Source organism: Schistocerca piceifrons, chromosome 4 (genome assembly GCF_021461385.2).
Source record: "Schistocerca piceifrons isolate TAMUIC-IGC-003096 chromosome 4, iqSchPice1.1, whole genome shotgun sequence".
Classification (NCBI taxonomy): Eukaryota; Metazoa; Arthropoda; class Insecta; order Orthoptera; family Acrididae; genus Schistocerca; species Schistocerca piceifrons.
The window spans coordinates 554,433,388-554,457,720 of NC_060141.1; the positions used below are offsets into that span (position 1 = coordinate 554,433,388).

Here is a 24,333-nt window from a genome sequence, read left to right on the forward strand (position 1 = left end):
TCAAAAAAATCTTTTTCTCATTCGGAGGAGAAATTTGGTGACTGAAATTTCTTGGAAAGATCTCGCTACAATGAAAAAGTCTTCGTTTTAATGACTGCCATCCCAACTCGTTTACCACATCTGAGAAACACTTTCCCCTATTTCGTGACAATACAAAACGAGCTGTCCTTCTTTGAATTTTTTCGTTGGCCTCTGTCACTACTGGTTGGTGTTGTTGTTGAAGTCTTCAGTCCTGAGACTGGTTTGATGCAGCTCTCCATGCTACTCTATCCTGTGCAAGCTTCTTCATCTCCCAGTACTACTGCAACCTACATCCTTCTGAATCTGCTTAGTCTATCATCTCTTGGTCTCCCTCTACAATTTTTACCCTCCGCGCTGCGCTCCAAAGCTAAATTTGTGATCCCTTGATGCCTCAGAACATGTCCTACCAACCGGTCCCTTCTTCTTGTCAAGTTGTGCCACAAACTCCTCTTCTGCCCAATTCTATTCAATACTTCCTCATTAGTTATGTGATCTACCCATCTAATCTTCAGCATTGGTTGGTAAGGATCCCATAACGTAAGTCAGAAGAGGACACACAAGCGTGGCGTAGGCAGTAGGTTTAGTGGTTTCTTATAGCTTCTAAGTGCTCTGCCATTAATAAGCGGTCTTCGGTTTCCCATCCACATAACATTTTCTATGTGATTGTTCCAGTTTAAGCTGTTCGTAATACTAATCCTTGCGTATTTAGTTGAATCAATAACCATTAAGTTTGTGTGAATTATCAAATAACCAAAATTTATCTGAATTTTATTACTCTGTAGGGGACCTCACACTTTCTATTGTTTAGGATAAATAGACACTTTTCGTTCCATGCAGATATCATGTCATATTTAATTCGTTTCGTTCTTATGATCTCGTTACCAGACACTAAACGAAATCACCATCTGCAGACAGTTAAAGAGTCTGTTAAGCTGTTTATATGGATTCAGTACGGCATACTGTAACGCTTCCTGGAGGAAACCCAAATATTACTTCGGCTTCACGAGATGACTTCCCTTTAGTTACTATTAACTGTGACATTTCTGACAGCAAATTAGGAATCCAGGCACCGGTTCAAATCCAGTTCCCGCTATCCACATTTAGTATTCCCATGATTTCCTAAATTACTCCAGGCAAAGAGGTGAATGGTTCCTTTGAAAGAGCATGACGATTTCCGTCTCCATCTTTGAAAACGTCCGAAAAAAAAGCCGCATAGACAGGCAATTTGATCAAAAAGTGATTGCGAGGAATGGTCTCAAGACTCGCGCGGCAATTTGTAATTACGGAATAAACTTTATATCCGTTTTTATTGAAGCAACAGTCTACAGCTGTACTTGAAATAATGGAATGCAAACCACCAGCTGTACCAAAACAGTTTTATTCCTTCAACGGTTTCGATTCCCGCCGCTGACGATGATTTTGTGAACTGAAACCAGCAGACGAATAAAGTTGTGATGGTAAAGATGGTGATTTGCAATGCATTATATTTGCGACGGTACCAAACTGTTATTGATGAGTAGTTGCCCTACTTAACAGCAGTCTGTATGAGCTAATCAGTTTTTACTTTGCCTGATATTGGTCGTCCCTTAGGTAGATGGGCTATGAACGGCTCTATTTAAAAACAATAGGTCGAGGGAGTCACAGAGTCGAGCTGCGCCTGTCTGCTTTCATGCCCCGCAGCTACCTCGCTGCAATTAATAATCTGTTGCTGTGATCCTGCAGTCAGACAGTCTATGCACTGGCTAGAATTGCGAGTTAGTAAAATATACAGAAATATGAAAGTTAAACGAATAATTTGATAAAAAGGGTTCTAGTCTAACGTCTGTAGTTGATGTTGACAACATAGAATTATGTTATAACGTTGATTTAAGAAAGGACACCTCAAATAAATCTGAAGTGGTCCTACGATATTCAGTTAAAATAGAGGCAGAAAATACCACTTATAAAGGTAACGTTGAAGCGTTACGACAATGGTAACAAAAATCCCAAACTAAATAATCATCAAAGATACGTGAAAACTGAGACCACTGCTTGATCACAGTACGTGAAATATTCACCAGTTCACAGCTATTCAGAATTCAACAGGATGATTCATAAATTAACTTACACGATACAAAGAATACTAACTCATATTCGGTCTGTCCTGTATTGTAAGCAGAAAATAGTCTCTTCAGATGTATGGTAGCGGTAGTTCACCACCCAGAGTCAAACACGTCCACTCGTTGCCACAAGCAGATTTACCTCCCTCCAGAATTCGACATAAAAGTGTTCAGAATCGCTTCATTGAGCTCTTTAATCGAGAAGTCCCAGTCTTCACTTGACTCCCGTAGAGTACCGCTACTGTCTGCTTTCCCACTGGCTGAAGGCTTCCCCCTCCTAAAAAATACAAACTTTTTAAGCTCTACAGACATTATTTGACTCAACGTGACCATTTCCTGCACTAAACTAATATATTGCTACAATATATAAATAAAGAAATGTCATAAACATTCAGTTACACTCATCATTTACATTAAATACAAGTAATAAATAGTTCGTCAATTAATAACCCAGCATTCTTGTGCAACTGTGCTCACAATAAATGGCAACAGATTGTCGTTAAATATTGTTTAAACCACCGGATATATCGTTTGTCAAAATCGCGTGAAGCGTTTAAAAGATGTTAATTCAGAGGTTCATTGTGAAAATTTATATTCTCTGTAAAATATTCTTCCGCTTTTTAAAGGCATTGAAAATATTGTTGTGCCTCTGTATGCGACTAATTTTTCTGAAATTACAAGTATATTCAGATCTGCTATAATACTGAGCTGAAAATTATTACAGATTTTCAAAGACCTGTAAGAACACATCTTTCAACTTGTCTCAAAGCCCGCCATTAGTTAATTACTGGTCACTCCGCATTCTGCTAAGCGAGCTCTCTATCTTTTGGATGTACCCATATCCAGCTATACTGCTCCCCTTCGTGCCTGTCTGCCCTGGAGCGGCTGCTGCGGCCCGCCATGAGTGTCAGGCCTGCTAGCGTTCAGCTGTTCAACAAATTCAGAATACCTGGTATTAATTCCGGACATACGAATCGCTCGCTTACACACGCGTAACGTTATAATTTAAAATATTATATGCTCTGTTGATAGTGACTGTTATGTGGATATGTACAGATCCTTTGTCGGAACTGATGAAAATGGGCCATTTCATCAGCCTTCTCTAAAGGAGCCTAATTGATATAAGACTTGTGTTCAAAAAGTAACGAATTCTTACTTCCAGAACGATATTTTCACTCTGCAGCGGAGTGTGCGCTGATATGAAACTTCCTGGCAGATTAAAACTGTGTGCCGGACCGAGACTCGAACTCGGGACCTTTGCCTTTCGCGGGCAAGTCCTCTACCAACTGAGCTACCTTAGCACCACTCACACCCCGTCCTCACAGCTTTACATCTGCCAGTATCTGCAGGGTTCGCAGGAGAGCTTCTGTAAAGTTTTGGAAGGTAGGAGACGAGATACTGGCAGAAGTAAAACTGTGAGGACGGGGCGTGAGTCGTGCTAGGGTAGCTCAATTGGTCAAAAATAAATCTATAAATACAATACAAAGTGAAAAAAAATTAAAAGTGTTATAAAAATTAAAGAAATAAATAAATAAACCAACATAGACCAACCCACTACATCCTCTTCCTGATCCTTCGATCCTCGAACTCGAACACGTTGCTTGGGCGTGGCGGCGGGATGGCCAGGCTTCGGGTGTCGACCCCTGCCCTACCCGTCGTCCTGCTGCTGCAGCGGTTCATTAAAAAAAATTTGGTAGAACACTTGCCCACGAAAGGCAAAGGTCCAGAGTTCGAGTCTCGGTCCGGCACACAGTTTTAATCTGCCAGGAAGTATCGAATTCTTATTTGTTGGAAAGAATTTTATTTATTGGGACACATTAATGGTTGCCCTGAAACTAGTCACTTATAAATACGCCAAAGCTTTTGCAAGTCTCTGAAAGACTACCGGAAGTCAGGAGGTTTTAATGTTCTCAGCGATGCGTTTCTAATCTCGTACACTGTATCCTTGTAAAACAACGGCCATTTAAGGTTGCCTTTATAATTGGGAACAGAATATCATATGGGCCACGTCTGGCAAATATGGAGGCGGAAGCATGATTATAATATGAATTTCCTCCAAAAACACATCAAGAAGCAACGAAATACGAGCTGAAGTATAATTGTGGAGCAAAAGGCAGTAATTGTTTCGCAGTAAATCTGGGTAGTTCGTTTTTCGTATAGTTCTTGCATTCCTTATTGATCGATCTTGTGAAAAGAACTCAGGTGCACTATCCCGTTAAATTTGGAGCGAACCTTCACATACGACTGCACCTGAGCGTTTCTGTCGTGGCGATCCATAATACTTCCACTGGGACGACTGACTCTTGGCTTTAAGATCATACTTACGTGTTCCATTAGCTGTTATGACAGGTATCCATAGTTTTGCATCGTTGGTGATTTCATCTAGTCACTGGCATTCGTAGCTGTTTTTGTTCGAAATTCAACGTGTATGGAACAAATTTCGCTATTGCACGTTTCATACAGAGAGCATCCGAAAAAAAAAGATCATAGCATGAGCCAGCTGACGTGCCCACACAATTAACGACTTCTCTGACTGTGTCTCAGACATCGGTTTTCATAATTTTTAATTACTTTTTCCACGATTTAATAGGCTGGTGATGTGCTGGGGCGTCCAGGACGATCTTCATCTTCAATGTACTCGTGTTTAGAAAATCCCCTTTTTGCTCATAACTGACCCTCCAGAGGCAATATTTTACGTTTCTGAAACTTCGCTGCATTTTATTTCGCTCTCGTTTCGCTATTTAATACAAACCCTCTAATCAAATATTACAATAAATAAATAATTGCCGACACTGCCCCAATGTAAATTTGGAGTACACGAAGACAGACAAAAATCCGATAAGGGTAGCACTGAACACTTAGTTTTCAAACACATGTTTACCAACACAACAATCTGGGTGGTTGAGACCAATACCATATGCGGAGCAAAAAATTCCCGTTACTTTTTGAAATAAGAGTGCCCAATCTCGAGCGGAAAGCTCGCTTATTAAGTGACTTATGTTTCTGCTCCAACTTACTCATATTGTCAGCTGTTCTTGATTCCAGGTTTGCAATATTTAGTGCATCTTGTGTGGTGAAATGAAATCGGAAAACCGTTTTTAGTGACTCATTTTTAACGGTCCTGCCGTCGGTAACCAAGACCTCACTGCACGCTGCGCTTTTGGCCCCTGATCTCTACGTCCGCAGCACATATTATTTCGTACTGCCAACGGATATACGCCATCTGGTTGCTCGCAGCTGTGGCCAACCTGCAGCGGTGCTGTCGTACGTGCCTTAACAGCCGTCTCGTTTGTTCGACTGTAGGGACGTAAATACCGACGCGGGCTGTGATTAAGCATCGAAACGTGCCGGTCGTCCGGCGGCTGGACACATCGAGTACGTGACACGCATGGCTGGAACACAGCACCGCGCCGAGTGGATTGCTACTGTAACGGATGCCCCTGCACGCATAGGCATTCGACACGGCTCGCTGGCGCTTTGAGAGGGCTCCGCATGGCGTATTACGGGCACGTCGTGCTCCAGGCGCGAGCTGATGGAGCGAACATGCATATCTAGTCTTCACAGATAAGCTTCTAGCAATCCAGGAAGGATTCGTTTACCCAGAAAGAGTATCAGCGATCAAAATTTCAGTACTGTCAGACGCTAGGTCAGCACTGGTGCTGTTAAATGACAATAGTAACGAATATGTAAGCAATAACTGTATATTGTGAACCGCAATCGTAAGAGGGATGAGGACCTTTCAGGCCGGAATGAAACCAACATCATTTTCTGGGTTAATTAAAGGCAATAAATAAACATATGACAGATCTAAGGAATCACTGTACTCCAGAACAACGAAATACAGTGACAAGCAAAAATACTATGACCTTTGCCCACCGCGGCCCCGGATGCCGCCTAGTGACGTTGCGGAGACGAGGCGTAGTAAAAAAGTATCTATGTGAAGGACACATGGACGATGGATGACCATTGCGAAGATATGGGCTGCAAATTGAGAAATTCATTGAGATAAGCGACTTTGACAAAGGGGAGATTATTATTATGCAGACCCTGTGAACGAGGATCTCGAAAAACTGCGAAGTTGGTCGAATGTTCAGTTGCTAGTCGTGAGCACCTACGGAAAGAGGTAAAAGGCCAGTGATACTACAATTAGGCGCTAAATGGTTGGACGTCCACGACTCTTCACTGTACGTGGACTTCGGGTGCTTGTCTCCTCTGTAAAGTAAGACAGATGGTAATGTGTAACATCTCTGCCGAAAGAGCACAATGCTGGTGCACGCACAAGTGTTTTGGAGCACGCCGTTCATCGTACATTGTTGAACACGCAGCTTCTCTTAGGAGTTCACATGTTGACCCACCCACATCGTCAATCACGACTGCAATGGGCACGGGATCATTTGACTGTCGATCAGAGGAAACGTGTCTGTTCTTCTGGTGAATTAAATTTTTGCTAAACTAGGTCAATTGTAGTCTCCACAAACGCCCTCATCGACGTGAACTTCGGATACATACGAGCAGCGCGCCTCGGATGCAGGCTGGTGCAAGCAGTGTTATGCTACGGTAGACATTCCCCTGCGATTGCATGAGACCTGTGGTAGTAATCGAAGACACGATGACAGCTGCGAACCATCTGCATTCCTTCGTGGTTCAAATGGCTCTAAGCACTATGAGATTTAACATCTGAGGTCATCAGTCCCCTAGAACTTAGAACTACTTAAACCTAACTAAGGACATCACACACATCTATGCCCGAGGCAGGATTCGAACCTGCTACCGTAGTAGCCGCGCGGTTCTGGACTGAAGGGCCCATAACCGCTCGACCACGGCAGCCGGCCCTTTTATGCTTGATGTCTTCCCTGACAATGATGTTATCTTTCAGCGGTATAGCTGTCTGCGTCTCGGAGCCGTAACCGTAGTGAACTTACATTGATATCTCGGTGACCAAATTCGACTGATTCGTATGAAACCCATCTGGGTCGCTAGCGGGAGACATCGCCGCGTACACTAATCAGCGACTCTTTAGGTACTCGAATTACATGACCTATGCGTAGACATCTAATGCCGCATACCTCCACAAACCTGTGAATAAAAATTTGGATCCATGATATGCAGAATCAGTGAAGTATTTCGTTCCGAAGACGTACAAACAAGCTACTGGGCAGCTGGTATTCATGTTTTGGCTCATCATTATATGACAAACTACCACTTTATGATTTCGTGAGTACCATCAAGATCCATATTCTGAATCAGTGAAGCGACAAGTTCCTCCACTCACGCAAAAGCACACATCTGCCAAAAGTGACCTGTTATTATGAAAGTAACTGCAATGAATATCCAAGTAATAACATTAACTTTCAAATTTAATCACGAAATGTTCTGCCAACGCTTGTATCGACTCTACATAATCCCATCTCCACATAGTTCCAGCGGTTCCAAAGTGGACCGCAACCAAAATTTCCTATGCTGCCGCCGAAGAGCAAGACCATATAATTGCCACAGGGAGGGGTTTTCTTCGAGATTTGAGCTCCCAACAAACGTCAAAACGTTATTAGCGACAGATGATATAATCATATGACAACATCAATACTATTTCATTGTAGGAAGACAAATATAGTATGCAGCCCAATTGTCGTCTACATTGTTAACACGTAAAAAAATCGTATTTGGCGCTTTTATATAATTAACCACAAGTGTTCCGTAGTTAACAATAAAATGGCACCAAATTACCTGGATCAGGAAAGTACTTCCCTTATCGTATCTTAGATGATTTTTTTTTTTTTTTGAATTCTGCTCTCAAAATCATTATAATCACACTAATAATAATATCAACAATTACAAAATTGAAATTATTTTAATATTGCGCCATAGCTAGCTCGGAATCTTCTTGCCTTTGCTCGCCAGCAAGTTAGAGAGCTTTTTCCGTTATAATTATGACGGAAAAGTATATGTAACGAATCAGACCAGTAACGTGACTCAGATCAGTAGCTGGCACACGTAATTTGTCCATATATTTGCAAAAGAACAAGTAATAAATACCGGTCCATGCGTTTTTACAACTTAAAAAGAAAAGCTATTTTTCTGTTTGGCGACGGTGTAAAGTGTTGTGTCGGCGTCGGCGGCACCGCATGAACGCAGTTCAGGAATTACGTAGCTCATGCATGGCTCTTTTTGTAGTTACCAGCTGCCACATCTGTACATATGAAACCAACATCCAATCTAGGCTCGAATTACTTTAACTGCACATGCTTTAGACGCTTAACCACACCGAGAAGTGCATTGGAAAATGGCTAAGGACTGACTGTACTTGGTTCTCAGTTGACGAGCTTTACTGTGCCCTCAACCCTTTGCATTGGTGTACTTTTGCCGCCCTAACACACAGGGTCTTCTCTCCAGCTTTTATTATTCTTTCGTTACAATTATGTCGACCTTATACGTGGACCAATAGCTACGTAATATTCTCCTATATCGAAATAGTCCATATTCAGTACCAAACAATCATAAATTTAAAAAAATATAGTAACAAAGTATAAACAAAATAAACGTAAATCATTATTCACAAATAACTGGAAAAAAAGCATATATGTACACTACTGGCCATTAAAATTGCTCCACCACGAAGATGACGTGCTACAGATGTGAAATTTAACTGACAGGAAAAAGATGCTGTGATATGCAAATAATTAGCTTTTCAGAGCATTCACACAAGGTTGGCGCCGATGGTGACACATACTACGTGCTGACATGAGGAAAGTTTCCAACCGATTTCTCATACACAAACAGCAGTTGACCGGCGTTGCCTGCTGAAACGTTGTTATGATGCCTCGTGTAAGGAGGAGAAATGCGTACCATCACGTTTCCGACTTTGATAAAGGTCGGATTGTAGCCTATCGCGATTGCGGTTTATCGTATCGCGACATTGCTGCTCGCGTTGGTCGAGATCCAATGACTGTTAGCAGAATATAGAATCGGTGTGTTCAAGAGGATAATACGGAACGCCGTGCCTCATCCCAACGGCCTCGTATCACTAGCAGTCGAGATGACAGGCATCTTATCCGCATGGCTGTGACGGATCACGCAGCCACGTCTCGATCCCTGAGTCAACAGATGGGGACGTTTGCAAGACAACAACCATCTGCACGAACAGTTCGACGACGTTTGTAGCAGCATGGACTATCAGCTCGGAGACCACGGCTGCGGTTACCCTTGACACTGCATCACAGACAGGAGCGCCTCTGTAAGTGTACTCAACGACGAACCTGGGTGCACGAATGGCAAAACGTCATTTTTTCGGATGAATCCAGGTTCTGTTTACAGCATCATGATGGTCGCATCCGTGTTTGGCGACATCGCGGTGAACGCACATTGGAAGCGTGTATTCGTCATCGCCCTACTGGCGTATCACCCGGCGTGATGGTATGGGGTGCCACTGGTTAGACGTCTCGGTCACCTGTTGATCGCATTGACGGCACTTTGAACTGTGGACGTTACATTTCAGATGTGATACAACCCGTGGCTCTACCCTTCATTCGATCCCTGCGAAACCCTACAATTCAGCAGGATAATCCACGACCGCATGTTGCAGGTCCTGTAAAGGTCTTACTGGATACAGAAAAAGTTCGACTGCTGCCCTGGCCAGCACATTCTCCAGACCTCTCACCTATTGAAAACGTGTGGTCAATGGTGGCCGAGCAACTGGCTCGTCACAATACGCCAGTCACTACTCTTGATGAGTGGAATCGTGTTGAAGCTGCATGCGCAGCTGTACCTGTACACGCCATCCAAGCTCTGTTTGACTCAATGCCCAGGCGTATCAAGGCCGTTATTACGGCCAGAGGTGGGTGTTCTGGGTACTGATTTCTCAGGATCTATGCAGCCAAATTGCGTGAAAATGTAATCACATGTCATTTCTAGTGTAATATATTTGTCCAAAGAATACCCTTTTATCATCTGCATTTCTTCTTGGTGTAGCAATTTTAATGGCCAGTAGTGTACAAACCGATGCCAAGATCATCTGTAAAGATGAATATAAGTAAAAATGCACTCCTGAGATGTGTTGCATAGTCAGAGGTCATTATAGGGAATTCCTTCCTCAACTCCCTAGCGAAGGATTTTCGAACCTGTGTTCATTTGGACATTTTAGAATGTTTTGGTGTTAGGAAGAAATCCTTACACTTAGGGACAACAGTTTATAAACACCTCGTATATGGCAGAGTAGCGCCGATTTCTCAATGTGCTAGAGGAATGTAGACAGATGGATTCTTCCCATTTCGTTTCACTGACACTTACGAATGTGTTAGTCTCATGATTGTTCATTCGGATGATGCGAAGTGCTAACATTCAAAAGAAGCGGCTATAAAAGCTAGCTAAAGTCCTCATGGCATTAGAGACTACGTGCACGGTGTTTATCGAGGAACTGTTCAGTCACTGGGCACGTTTACGTGAGATAATAATTAAAATGTCTATAGTGTTTAACTTGAGGATTTCGTTCAGCAGGAGACTTGCTTACTACCTGGCCACTGTTTCATCCCATAAGACATCACTGAACGGTAGCATTAGGAAATATGTTGTCAATACACTCACTCCAACCCGATGTTTAACGTCAGGTATCACCTCACAGTTCTCATTTCGTTTAACTGCACATTGTGAACGTCCTTAATCACAATTGCATCGACTACTTTAGTGGGACCGTTTTTATTCCAAGTGTGTTTCCTGAACATCATCCGATGTCGACTGCTTTCCTGATGACACCCTCGCGAAGTTTCATGGACCACAGTCTTACCCATAACCACTCTGCTTTCAAGAGGAGATTAAAACTCTATTTATTTACCATCGGTGTCGCCTCTCTCTCTCGTCATTTTCTTTGTGTCCGACAGGGAACGTTTATCTCTGTCACTAAAACTTTCTCATCATTTTCTGCTTCTGTGTTCTTCTTCCCATCTTATCTACTAATCTTCGCTATTATTTCTCGCCCTGTCTCTGACCTATTTCTGCTCGACGCTGATTCCTCCTGTTCTGTGGACATACGTTTTGTTTCACGTCCGTACTCTCATTCGATGAGAGAGTAATGGAGACTTTGTTTAATGTTGACAAGACTGACATTTCTGAAGTTTCGCCCATTCGTCACTGTAATTATTAATTACTTATCACAGAAACTGTAATATTTATTTACTGACGATGTCTGGGTGAATGTAAGACGGGATGTGAAAGCCCTAATCCTGTCAGCTGAAATACATATACGAATAAATAAATCAGCAAGTTATCAACGTCTGATAGAACACTTACCAATCACTGTTAGTTTTTCCGTCCCAACTTTTTGAAGATGTTTCCTATGGATGCTGTTACTGTTCCATTCATACAGAGTAGAATTTAGTCACCAGGTAATGAGGTTGTATTGGCAAATGAGACATCATAAGTCTATAATAGGCTTCACGATGATGGGAAATGAACTCGCTTTTTGCTGTAAGTGGCAAAAGCGAGCTGATTACACCAAAGAGGAGAGCTCTCTGGAACTCATCGGCTAAACGTGTGTCGCTTATCGCAACGGTGCGCTACAAAGGCTCGTTATCCAGCCGTCTCTGTCTCCACTTCGCCTTCCTCTACATCCAATTTCGCCCACCCCTTCCCCGTCTCAACCCCTCTACCTCCATCCCCCTCCACACCCACCCCTCGCAACACACACACACACACACACACACACACACACACAGTGATCTACATAAGCTCAACCGCCTGACCTAATTCGAGACCGTAGCCAACATACAGGTATAGGGTGCCAACGCTTTCAACGTTTGCATATTGCTTTGCCACAAGTGAGCCTCGTACGGCTTCTGGCTACCATTCAGGCCCATTACTGTGATCTTGCTATGGAAACCAGAATGCAAAATTAAGGTTATCACAGCGATGGAAATTCACTTCAATTGGAATAGAAAAACCGCCTCAATTACAGCCAAAACTGAGAGGATCTGCGATAAGAGTTTTGAAATATAGAACAAAGCGTTGTAGTGCAGTGAAAATACTGAGACTCCTAGTCTGGAGGATCAGCGTTCAAATCCCTGAATGACCATCTGCTGTTAGATTTTCTTTGGTTTCCATTAATTGCTTAACGCGACGGGATGGTGTCTTAAAAGTACACTGGCGACTTCCTTCCCCACCTTTCCCCATTCGGAAGTTGAGCTCTGTCGCGAATGACAGCCTCGTCCGCGGAACTTTCGACACTTAACCACCAGAGATAGCTTCGCCCTGATGCGTCACGTGGTACGGAATCGTCCGCGCCAACAACCTCCACTGTAAACGGAACTGGTATGTCAGCGAACGGACATACGAAGCCAGACTAGGTGCCATGAAATGAAACACATTTTCCTACTCATCTTTTTGTTCGTATTTCTGTCGATTATGTCTCAATTTATAAATGTTGGCATATCACTTTCCACACGAAATACATAATTATTACACTATGTTGTTGCACGATCCATCGTGGATGTAATTTTTATCATTTCATTTCATTATCAATCGATAATCTAGAAATGCAAGGAAAGTTAGTAGAGATGTGACCGGAGCCCTGCGTTGATGATATGGAATAGTTTAACAATAGTTTTGTCTCGAAGTGAGGGAAAACTCTTTATGGCTCTCATATGAGTCTCACGCTAAAGGATTAAACCCTTACGGCCCACCATTCTTTTTGTTGGTCTATCACATTTACATTAATGAGACCCTCAGACATCCACACTGCCCCTGTAATGATTTTAGGAGAGATTGTACAGGGATTGAGAAGTGGGCATCTGCGTCCTTAACGTGCTGTATGTTTCAAGTAACTGTTCGTGTCCTGACACAAACATTGACTTAGCGTAAGTAGAAACGTGGCTCATTCGACCAGACTACACGTTTCCATTGAACGACGGTCCACTCTCGATGACCCCGTGGGCACTGCAGTCGTAATTAATGGTGCCATTGGGTGAACACTGTGTAGTCGACGTCAGGGCTAAAGGGGCTACTACGATGCAGGATGACAGGGAGCAGAGGACTGAGTCAGGACAGGAAGCCGTTGAAGACCTAGAGACTCTGTTCTCGGATTTAACACTTCATTTTGCTCGTAGATTTGTATCACGCCTCTGCAGGGTAACTATCACTCCCCCACTCTCTGTGCAAAGGCCCAGGTGACCGGCGAGATAAGTGTCCAGCCAGATGGATTCAACAGCGCGCCCAGCTTTGCTAACACCTTGCATTAGCGGCGGCACACCCGGCGGCTAGAACCATGCTACGATGAATGACTGCGCCCTAGCGGCCGTTGGCATGCGTGCACACCACGATGGCGGAAGATGGCTGCTGTGCAAGGGATATAACCTGCTGCCCCTTGGGCAGGAGTACATCTTGCCGTGGGCATGGGACGGCACTAAATCTGGAAGGTGGATTTACTGCAGAAAGTTGGTACTGCGACGGAGATGTGAACTCGTCACTGTTGCTAGCGGCTCCACGTGGTCTCTTCGTCTGGCGTAGCTTCCACTGACAGGTCTGTACAAAGGGTAAATTAATTCTCATTTTGTAAGAACATATTGTATTGAACAAGAGATGGTCCACTGTAGTGTCAATTATGTAGTAGCGTCGCTGCTCAACAGATTCAACGTGTTATGGGTAATGTGTTAGTGTTACTTTAGAACGAGAGATGTATGGAGGACTCTCGAGTATAACGACGCGTTGTATCTGATGTGTTCGGGATATATACTTGCTCGCTACGGGCAGTAAGGATTATTTTATTTGAAATATACTATGATGTCTGCTAACTGTAAAAGGAATCTCAACCGAAGTTGGAAATAATTAAGTTGTTTTGTTACTAAAGCAATGCGCGTATTCATAAGTGATGAATGAGACAACGAATTGCACTCACATCCAATGATTTTGTAAAGCTAATTGTTAATGTAAAATCAGTTTATTGAGCTGCTAATTGTGAGCATTATTAATTTTCAAAGAGTGAAAATACTAGTTTTAAAGTTAATGTCATTTTGTTACTTACTCCAAGTCAATAACAGTTCCCAGTTCCAAGTCATTTTTGACTAACTTTTTTTTCTATAGAATTTATTGTCTTAGTCATATTTAATTTATTTAAAATATATGCTAAGAAATAGGCTTGCACAATAGGTGTTTCCTGACCATACAATTTAAAGTACTAACAGAGAGCAGTGCGAAGAGCGTTACCATTACGCAGAAGGTAAGAAATTTTAGTACTTCAAGGATAGCATTCATTAAGCACAGGGACCATTATATTCAAATTGATCAAGTTTTGTTTTATTACCAGGGTCAATTTCAAACAAATATGTTGCATCATATTCAGTTTTTGTGTTGCGTAAATTCATGCAGTTATGATTTTTTGTAAAGTTATTGACAATTTACATTCTCGCAGTCAAAATAGTTCATTGCAGGGCAAAGCACATAAGCGACGAGAAAAAGGACACTTTTCGCAGCTGAGTTTCAGACTACTGTCTGTTAAGTAATTTCAACCACGTTTGAAACGCACATGTTTCACCACCTCCTGGTGGAACTCCTTGGCAGGAGATGAAACTGCTTCCAGACAGCCATTTATACAGTACAGAAACGTATCTGTTACGCCAGATCGTTGCTTCTACTCACACTCTCGACAATTACCGCCGCACTGGCAGGCTTGACCAATCGACCCTGCCCCATCTTGCAGTCATTTAATTCCTCTGCTGTTAGAACAAATATAACAATACCATTCACTAGCCAGTTACCTGTGGCTGCTGCTATATTTCGCCACATATTCCCGCAGGTTTGCCCATAAAATGAAGCGGCACGGCAGAGGGAACATACAGGTGTCTTCTGCCGTGGAGCATCGTGTTTAATACAATGCCTTGAAATTTGTGCTCCGATGCGTGTATGCACAAGCATTGTACGAGGGTCGTTCAATAAGTAATGCCTCACATTTTTTTCTCAAAACATATTTATTTGTTAATAGAATTAGGTGACAATATACATAAACATGTCTTGCCCGTGTCCTATTTTTCTTCGTAATCTCCATCACATTCTATGGCCGTACGCCAACGTTGAGAAAGAGCATGTATTCCCTGCTGGTAAAAGTTCTTGTACTGTAGGCGTAGCCATGTTTTCACTGCATAACTGACACTCTCATCCCCTTCTAAGTGTGTTCCCAGTAGAGAACCGAGTTGTGATGCGCCGGTAGGCACGAATAATGTCATCCGGACGATTCAGCATGTCTCGAGCAGTGGCTGTGACAGGACGTCCCAAGCGTGGCTGATCGTGGAGCTCTATTTCTGTATTTCCTGAGGCTGTAAATTCCTCTACCCATCGCCCACCTGTACTCCTGTCAACTACAGCATCGCCATACACTGCACACAAACTTTTGTGGATATTCACCACGGTTCATTTTTCTGCACACATAAATTCAATCACAGCACAATGCTTGTAACATGAGTCGTATATAGAAGCGATTTTGACGCTGTACTACGGCACTGCCATCAGCCAGAACGGTTCGAAACTTCACCAGCGCAGAGAACAAACATCAACCATGATGCACGAACAAGGAAGTTTGTCTATGTACATTAATGACTTTTTTTTTTTCAAAAAAAAGTGGGGCATTACTTATTGAACGACCCTCCTGTTTTGTTCTCAGATCTGTCACAGATCGACGATCGTGCTTTAGAGAATGGGCAAGCCTATGATCTCCATCCAAATTCTGTGATGAGGCGCCGACGTCCCACGCCTTGTCGGCTTCTGGTGATTTCACCGTTCTTCATCCGTTCTCCACGCAGAAGTACGGGAACAGCCGCTCGAATGCGTGCTGTTCGAAATTCCCATTCTCAGGCCTCGGGCCATAACAACGTGCACTTCGTCACGTCAGTGGATTTCCCAGTTTGTCGCGTCTGTTGCCACTAGAATCATTCCCTATTAGTCTCTGCTCCGCCTTACTTGTCCGCAACGGCACCAGGCAGCATCCAGTCCAGTGTTGTGCATGGTGATTTTTTTGACTTATTAGTGTGTTCTAAAGTCGCATTCGGAAGCAATGTGATTCACATCTCTCTCCAGTAACTTCCATGTACATTTTCCCCACTATACCATTTCAGGTATATTTCACGTTAAGACTACAACTAAATAAACACTATAACATTGCTATGGACTACCATGACTACATGAAGATGAATAATCTCTGTGGCTTCATAATAAAATACAAACGATGTGGAGATCCGTGAATATAATTATTAGATATAAAAATGGAACTGAAATCAGTGACGAAAGTATACGCACTTTATTATTCGTCTTCCGCTCATGGTTCATTAATTGACACAAAATTCTTCATCCGATAATGCGTTTACTTTTGGCTCTTGCTTTCTTTGTCACTCGCTGAAAAGTCAGTGAGATCTCACGCGGCCAGTTCTAGTAAGGAAGTGTGTCGATAGGTGGCGGTAATTGATTCTTTCACTATCACCACAATTGTACACACTCCTCGAATTACCTTATAGTGAAAATGGAAGTGCTCGGTATTTTGTTGCCAAAATGAATTGTTATGCTTTCCATATGTACGTCACAGGTTAGGGGGTAATACTACTAATTTCGAGTACTTAGTAACAAAAACTGGGACACTTTCAGTGAGGATAAAAGTATTTGCCATAAGGATCTAATGAAAATAACAGCAGGTTTTCTACAATTTCTTTAACTGTCCAGACTTTGCAAACATGCTCCCATCTACAAATAGCGTTACCAGTAAACAATATTTCAAATTATCGTTTTACGTGGGGACATGAGTACGACGTGTTTGACAGCCCCGTTGATGAAATATCTGACGAAAAGGTTGTTGAAAGGCATCTATCACTTTAGCCTAATATGTTTTTGATGTTCCCGGATGTACGACGGAGTCGGCCAAGTCTTCACCTGTATGGTTCGTTCCATGCAAGCAGAAGTTATTCACAACAGACAGACAAGGATTTATGGAGTGGTTTTCTCTCATATCAAGATGCCATGTTGTGAGGTCATTTATCGATATGGGATTTTGTGGAAAGCCATGAGTTCACTTTCAAAACCACCTAGAAATTAAAATGAAGTTCCAGATCTGAACGTTTTCTGTCTCATTTATATCACGCAACTTGAATGCTGTAGTTTAAACCCATTACATCTTCCACATCTGACGTTCAGTGATAGTCAAATAGTAAAATATCAAGATACGCATACTTTTCTGCTCAAAGAATTAACAGTAATTCTATAATTTTCATAGTGACAGGGTCTGCAACTGCGATGAACTTTTTTAATGATTTCGTGGTGCCTTCATCTGCTGTTCCCTTTATTTGATGTAAGACTGAAATTTCGGCCTGAGGCCATTTTCAAGTATTTTATGGACATTATGTTCGTAGATTAAAGCGGCGAGTGAAAATTTATACCAAGGCCAGGAATCGAACCCAGTTCTCCTGCTTACGAGGCAGCGCAGCGGTTCACACAACTGCACGAATTACATTGGCACGCCTCCCTCCTCGATCCGAATTCTCACTGCCGCCCCAGTCTACTTTAAATTCCCTCATTCAACCGAACAGAATTGCCGAGTCTCTCCATGTTCTGAAATAGCACCTCAGCATCGAATGTAAATGAGGTATCCCGCCTGAAACCCAGGCGAAGGTATTTATACAAATGAAATTACATAGCTTCAGAGACGTTACTCACCTCATACAGATATGATTTAATGTATATAGACTGAAGCAGCGAGTGAAAATTTGTACCAAGATCGCGAACCGAACCTGAGTCTGAGCCCAGTAAATCTCCAAAGTTGTGTCATTTCATTACATTACTAAATGCATTCGTAATAGCAAGTTCGTACATGGCACAGTATATAAGTAAAGAATTGTCCATGAAATACATGAAAACAGCCAAAGGCTGAAATTGTAAAATTGTATATCATAGAGGATGACAGATGAATGCACCACGAAATCATTAAAAAAATTGACAGTAAATTATAATTAAAACACATCTTCGAACTGCAGTCAAAAACAATAGTACCATTTTTAGTGATCTGGAGTGACCTGTGAATCTCTTAAGTTTTGTCCACTTGCTCTTCAACACCATAGTTAATATTTACTACATCATTATTCGTTTATGCAGAGTTCTGGTAACTAGATGATTGTAACAGACGTAGATATGTTTTTGTCCACATGCAATTGAATATTTCGAATTTTGTTTTTCTATCTCACATTTCGATGCCTTTGCCAAAACTGGTAAGTTGGTGCAATGAAATTTGCAGCCCTGTTCCATAGCGCTATGTAGTAGTAACCACCATTTTAACTGCATATATTTCTTTAGTTGTTTAGTTGTACTTGTAAGCATCCCAAGCATCACATCGTTAGTTCTGCTAACATTGGAAGTTGTCTTCAAGACGAAGAGCGCAATACTAAGACTTACAACATGAACAGATTTGACAGTAGAAAATACATTAGACAATATTATATCCAGTAGATATTATGTGGCAGTGATTCTACTGTGTGTTTCTCGCACTGTGCTAATGTGAATTCTGGAAACGGTGAACAAAGCAGGATTCGATGTGACTTATTGTGGTTGTCTGTGGTGCTCAGTAAGAGCTTATATTAAAGCTTATATGGCTTATTCACACTGAAGTGATAGAAATCGTGAAATACCTCACAATATCGTGTCTGATCTCCTTTCCCCATCGTAGTGCAGCAACTCGACGCGGAATGGACTCCACAAGTCGCTGGAAGTCCCCTACGGAAATAATGTGCCGTGCTGTTTCTATAACCTGCTATAACTGCGAAAGTATTGCCGATGCAGGACAGTGCGCACGCACTGACCTCCAGTTTATGTACCTTAAATGTTCGATGGGATTGATGTTCGCCGTCCTGGATGGCCCAATCATTCGTTCGATTTGTCCTGAATGGTCTTTAAATCAATCGCGAAAATTTATGGACGGCGACACGCCATCGTTGCTTGATAACACAAAGTGGTCTCAAAGTAGTCAACCAATGATGGGTCCAGTTGGACCTGAGGACCCAGTCCAATCAAGCAAACACAGCCCACGCCACCACAACCTTGCACAATGCCTAGTTGAAACCTACATCCATGGCTTCGTGGGGTCTGAGCCATACTTGAACCCTAACATCAGCCCTTACCAACTGAAATCGGGACTGATCTTACCAGGCCACAGTTTTGCAGTCGTCTAGGGGCTAACCGAAATGGTCAAGATCCCAGGAGAGGCGTTATGTTGTGCTGTCAGCAAACGTACTCGTTCAGTCGTCTGCTGCCATATTTTACCGCACTATCCTAAGGATACATTCGTCGTAGGTCCCACATTGACTTCCGTGGTTATTTCACGCAGTGTGACTTGTCTTTTAGTACTGACAATACTATCAAAACGCCGCTGCTCTCGATCATTAATGGAAGCTGTCGGCCACTGCGTTGTCCGCGGTGAGAAGTTATGCCTAAAATTTGGTGTTTTCGGCACACCCTTCACACTGTGGAACTCGGAATATTGAACTCCTTAGTGACTTCCGAAATCGAATGTTCCCTGCGTCTAGCTCCAACTACTGTTCCCCTTTATAAGACTGTTGATTACTGGCGTGCGGCCATAACAACGTCGGAAACCTTTTCACATAGATCAGCCGAGTACAAATAACAGCTCCGCCAATACACTGCCTTCTTATATCTTGTGTACGCGATACAATCACCATCTGTATTCGTGCATATCACTACCCCATGAGTTTTGTCACCTCAGTGTAAGTTATGAAATCAAGACTGGTTACAGCAAGAAAAGAATTTTTGAAAAAAAGGCATTTTTTGACTAATGTACAATGTGTTTATCTTAGGTATTCTGAAGGCATTTAGGTGAAGTGTAGCCTTCTGCAGAGGTGAAACATGGACATTAAGCGACTGAGATAAGAGAACAGACACTTTTGAATACTGGTGCTATAGAACAGTAGTGAAGATTACATGAGTCGATCGAGCGAGGAACCACCAATTAGGTTATGGACGGTAGTGTGTGCGTAAAAACCGTAGAGGGGGTGCAAGGCTTACACAAATTGGCAGGTGCGAGTTTATTAGCGAGAGCAAAAAAAAATGGCTCCGAGCACTATGGGACTTAACATCTATGGTCATCAGTCCCCTAGGACTTAGAACTACTTAAACCTAACTAACCTAAGGACATCACACAACACCCAGTCCCCCGCCGGGAATCGAACCCGGGAACCCGGGCGTGGGAAGCGAGAACGCTACCGCACTTGGCGAGAACAGAGACCCGTATAACACAACGATTGAAGATCACAACAACAACATGACAAAAGCACGTGGCATAGGCATCCGTTTAACGCATAACAATCTATAATTTTGTTTTGACTTGTCTCAGATACACAGCCAACGAATGTTGACTATCATCAGAGAAATAACTAGCATTAGGTCATGTTCAGTTATTTGTAAGTCATTGAAAACTGTATGTGAGGTACGCAAATATTTTCTCACTGCTGTCAGGTAGCAGTTGTGACTTTTCGAGCTTGAGTGGCGAACGCGCGCCAAGTGTGTTGTTGAACCCGTGCATCCACTAGCTGCCGCTCCGATGAATACAACGACTGGGCGGTCTTCTCCTGGATAAATTAAAGATCAAGGAGCGTGGGTGTGTAACAGACATTACTCAGTTGCATCATCGTTAACGAAATGATGACTCCTGCAGGATACTTGCTGTACAATTATAAATTTGAAGATGTTGAAAAACTCAGCCAGTCAGTAGCAAACCAAAGATTGATGTTGCCCTTGACATAGGTTTCGATGTTTCTAATATGTAATATCTTCCAGAATGAGATTTTCACTCTGCAGCGGAGTGTGCGTTGATATGAAACTTCCTGGCAGATTAAAACTGTGTGCCCGACCGAGACTCGAACTCGGGACCTTTGCCTTTCGCGGGCAAGCGCTCTACCATCTGAGCTACCGAAGCACGACTCACGCCCGGTACTCACAGCTTCACTTCTGCCAGTACCTCGTCTCCTACCTTCCAAACTTTACAGAAGCTCTCCTGCGAACCTTGCAGAACTAGCACTTCTCAAAGAAAGGATATAGCGGAGACATGGCTTAACCACAGCCTGGGGGATGTTTCCAGAATGAGAGTTTCAATCTGCAGCGGAGTGTGTGCTGATATGAAACTTCCTGGCAGATTAAAACTGTGTGCCCGACCGAGACTCGAACTCGGGACCTTTGCCTTTCGCGGGCAAGCGCTCTACCAACTGAGCTACCGAAGCACGACTCACGCCTGGTACTCACAGCTTCACTTCTGCCAGTACCTCGTCTCCTACCTTCCAAACTTTACAGGTCCCGAGTTCGAGTTTCGGTCGGGCACACAGTTTTAATCTGCCAGGAAGTTTCATATCAGCGCACACTCCACTGCAGAGTGAAAATCTCATTCTGGAAACATCCCCCAGGCTGTGGCTAAGCCATGTCTCCGCTATATCCTTTCTTTCAGGAGTACTAGTTCTGCAAGGATCGCAGGAGAGCTTCTGTAAGGTTTGGAAGGTAGGAGACGAGGTACTGGCAGAAGTGAAGCTGTGAGTACCGGGCGTGAGTCGTGCTTCGGTAGCTCAGATGGTAGAGCGCTTGCCCGCGAAAGGCAAAGGTCCCGATTTCGAGTCTCGGTCGGGCACACAGTTTTAATCTGCCAGGAAGTTTCATGTAATATCTTCTTCAGAAGGAATGGGCCTTGTAACATCACATGTAGGTAAAATACACTAGCTGAAGCCCAGCGGCTCCTGTCATATGTGTTTTACTACAATGTTACGCAACAAGGCCCACTCCTCCTAAAGAGGATATTTTTAGAAATACCGAAACCTAAGTTAAGGGTTCAATAAAGCTTTTGCACAGTTGCTGAGTCGCAGCGACGTTTCAGATGCTGAATTCTAAATATGTATTTTTTTCATATTATGGAATTGTGTTCATCAAACAGTTAACAGCGTCACTGTCCTCGACTTTGTACTTCGTCAACAGTCATGAGAATCTTCCGCCTGTTGTTTTCCTTTTTTTTCTATGTAGTGGTCAGCCGTCTTCCTTCCCCGCAGACGATCATTCACGTTTCTTGTAGAAAAGTCAATGCCAAAACACAAAAAATGATAAAAGCTCCTTGATATAAAACTACCTCACATTGGAAAATGTTACGAACGCACCCGACATTACTTACGACGGGTGCCATACTTTGCTCCCCAGACGCCTTTTCTAAGCAACCTGTGGGGACACGCCCCATGGTACAAACATACCTCTGAGCAGAGAAGCAATTTTTCAGTAAAACGAGCAAAAAAGTCATAAAATCACACACTGGCATCGTAAACAACGCATTCGTGAAAAGTCGCTAAATGGTTATAAGATAACTCGCCAAGGCAACCGACTCCACTTCCATCTAATAGCAAAGAAATTCAGCGGCCAACCGAAATTCAGACTCAAATCATGTCACGAGGCGGAAATAGTAGATACTCAACCGCCACGCGGACTGATAATCATAACTGGAAGGAACACGCGAACGGATGGCTGCTGAACTTAATCACCGGCCGCTGTGGTCGAGCGGATCTAGGCGCTTCAGTCTGGAACCGCGCAACCGGTACGGTCGCAGTTTCGAATTCTGCCTCGGGCATTGATGTGTGTGATGTCCTTTGATTAATTAGGTTCAAGTAGTTCTAAGTTCTGTGGGACTGATGACCTCAGATGTTAAGTCCCATAGTGCTCAGAGCCATTCTAATCTACGTAAACAAAGCTTGGCTTGGAAGTATAACCCGCCAAAATACACGCAACAAGATTTGCCCCAACAGGGCACATAAGCGTCCGGACAACGACTAAATAAAGAAAGCGACTTGGCGATTTAGTGCACAACGAACCAGACAGAAAAATACTTTGAACGTCCTAAATAATGTTGCATTGAACATTAAAGCAATTTACAAAACCACAATAATTTAAAATGCACCATGTAATCATAATTCTCTGACAATTAGCAAGTGGAAGCTATTATGATTTGATACGAGCGACCCGTTCCTCAAATCGCCTAGCCAGACGCAGGAAAAGAGAACAACAACAAAAGAAGGCTAAAACGAATCCGAAACAAGAGCAGCAGGGCACTTATCGGCCGACGAGCGAGCGAGTCACAATTACTCACGCTCACAGCGGGAAGCAAAATCAGTCATTACGAATGCCGCGTGGTCTCGGAACCGAAGCAACGAACTAAAAGTAGCTCACCGAGCATACAAAGCCTCTTGCCATGATAAACAGTGGAAAAACTTGCAGCTGCCAAAAGACATGTGGATGACGACGACCCACCGATCGCCTCCAGACCTGGTCGGCCAAATGAATAATGTACCCACTCCCGTTTCTGGTGCAGGTCCCTAGTGTCCGGAAGACGCTCAGCTAGACAAATCTGAAAGTCACACAGGCGGTAGAACAAGCAACCGGCCCGTTCCCCAGAAGACCTGCTTGATACTCATCCTCTTCCCGGAAAACGTCTCAAAGCCACTCACCACAAACGTGCCACCCCCTCCCTCCCCCCCCCCCCCTCCATGGCAAAAATCGTCTTCCAGGAGACGTGGTACGAGCTATTGATCGCGCAACAGTTCATTGTCTACACATATTGCAGTCTACTGTACAGAATCCAAGGAAAACTCGCAGTTCCTGAGCGTTTCTGCTAACAGGTGCGGTAGCTTCGCAGACCGTGTTTTCCAAATTCGAGCAGCCAGTTCTGACAAATTTATCTGCTCTGTTTGATAAGCCTCCTACCAGGACACGACATTCAGATCTGTCCTGTAACCCTGCATAAGTGACGCAAACAATACTTCTCATCCACCTGCGCTGCCCTGACTTGCAGCTAAATTAATACCTCTCCACCTTCCCCTTCCTTAACTAAGAAAACCACTAATCATATTTACATAACGCGTAGCAACTGCTTACACGAAGTGTCCCACTTTAAAAAACTTCAGAATTAATCCCGCTAGGGGCAACTCAATGTTTCCAGTGTTCCTAGTCACTTCCATCCGTCGTCCAGCTGTCAACTCCAATGGCTGCACATCGCCTGTTTAAGTCATTCAGACAATTCGGCTACAACGCTCACGGATGCCTGCCCTCGAATGGACATCTCACAAAACGAGCTCTTCCTTCCAAAATGTGGTGCCTGGCACAACGCTAGTAGCCTTATCTGCAGTATGACACAGGAAAGCAAGACACAATTTTACAAGACGCTAATTCAAAA

General features: G+C 43.2%; 1 non-coding gene across 1 annotated transcript; it reads right to left on the bottom strand.

Annotated features, from left to right (window-relative positions):
• Positions 1-21,284: 21,284 nt before the first annotated feature.
• Trnas-cga lies at positions 21,285-21,359 on the bottom strand. Its single transcript has one exon. It is a non-coding gene; the product is annotated as a tRNA-Ser (tRNA).
• Positions 21,360-24,333: the final 2,974 nt, after the last annotated feature.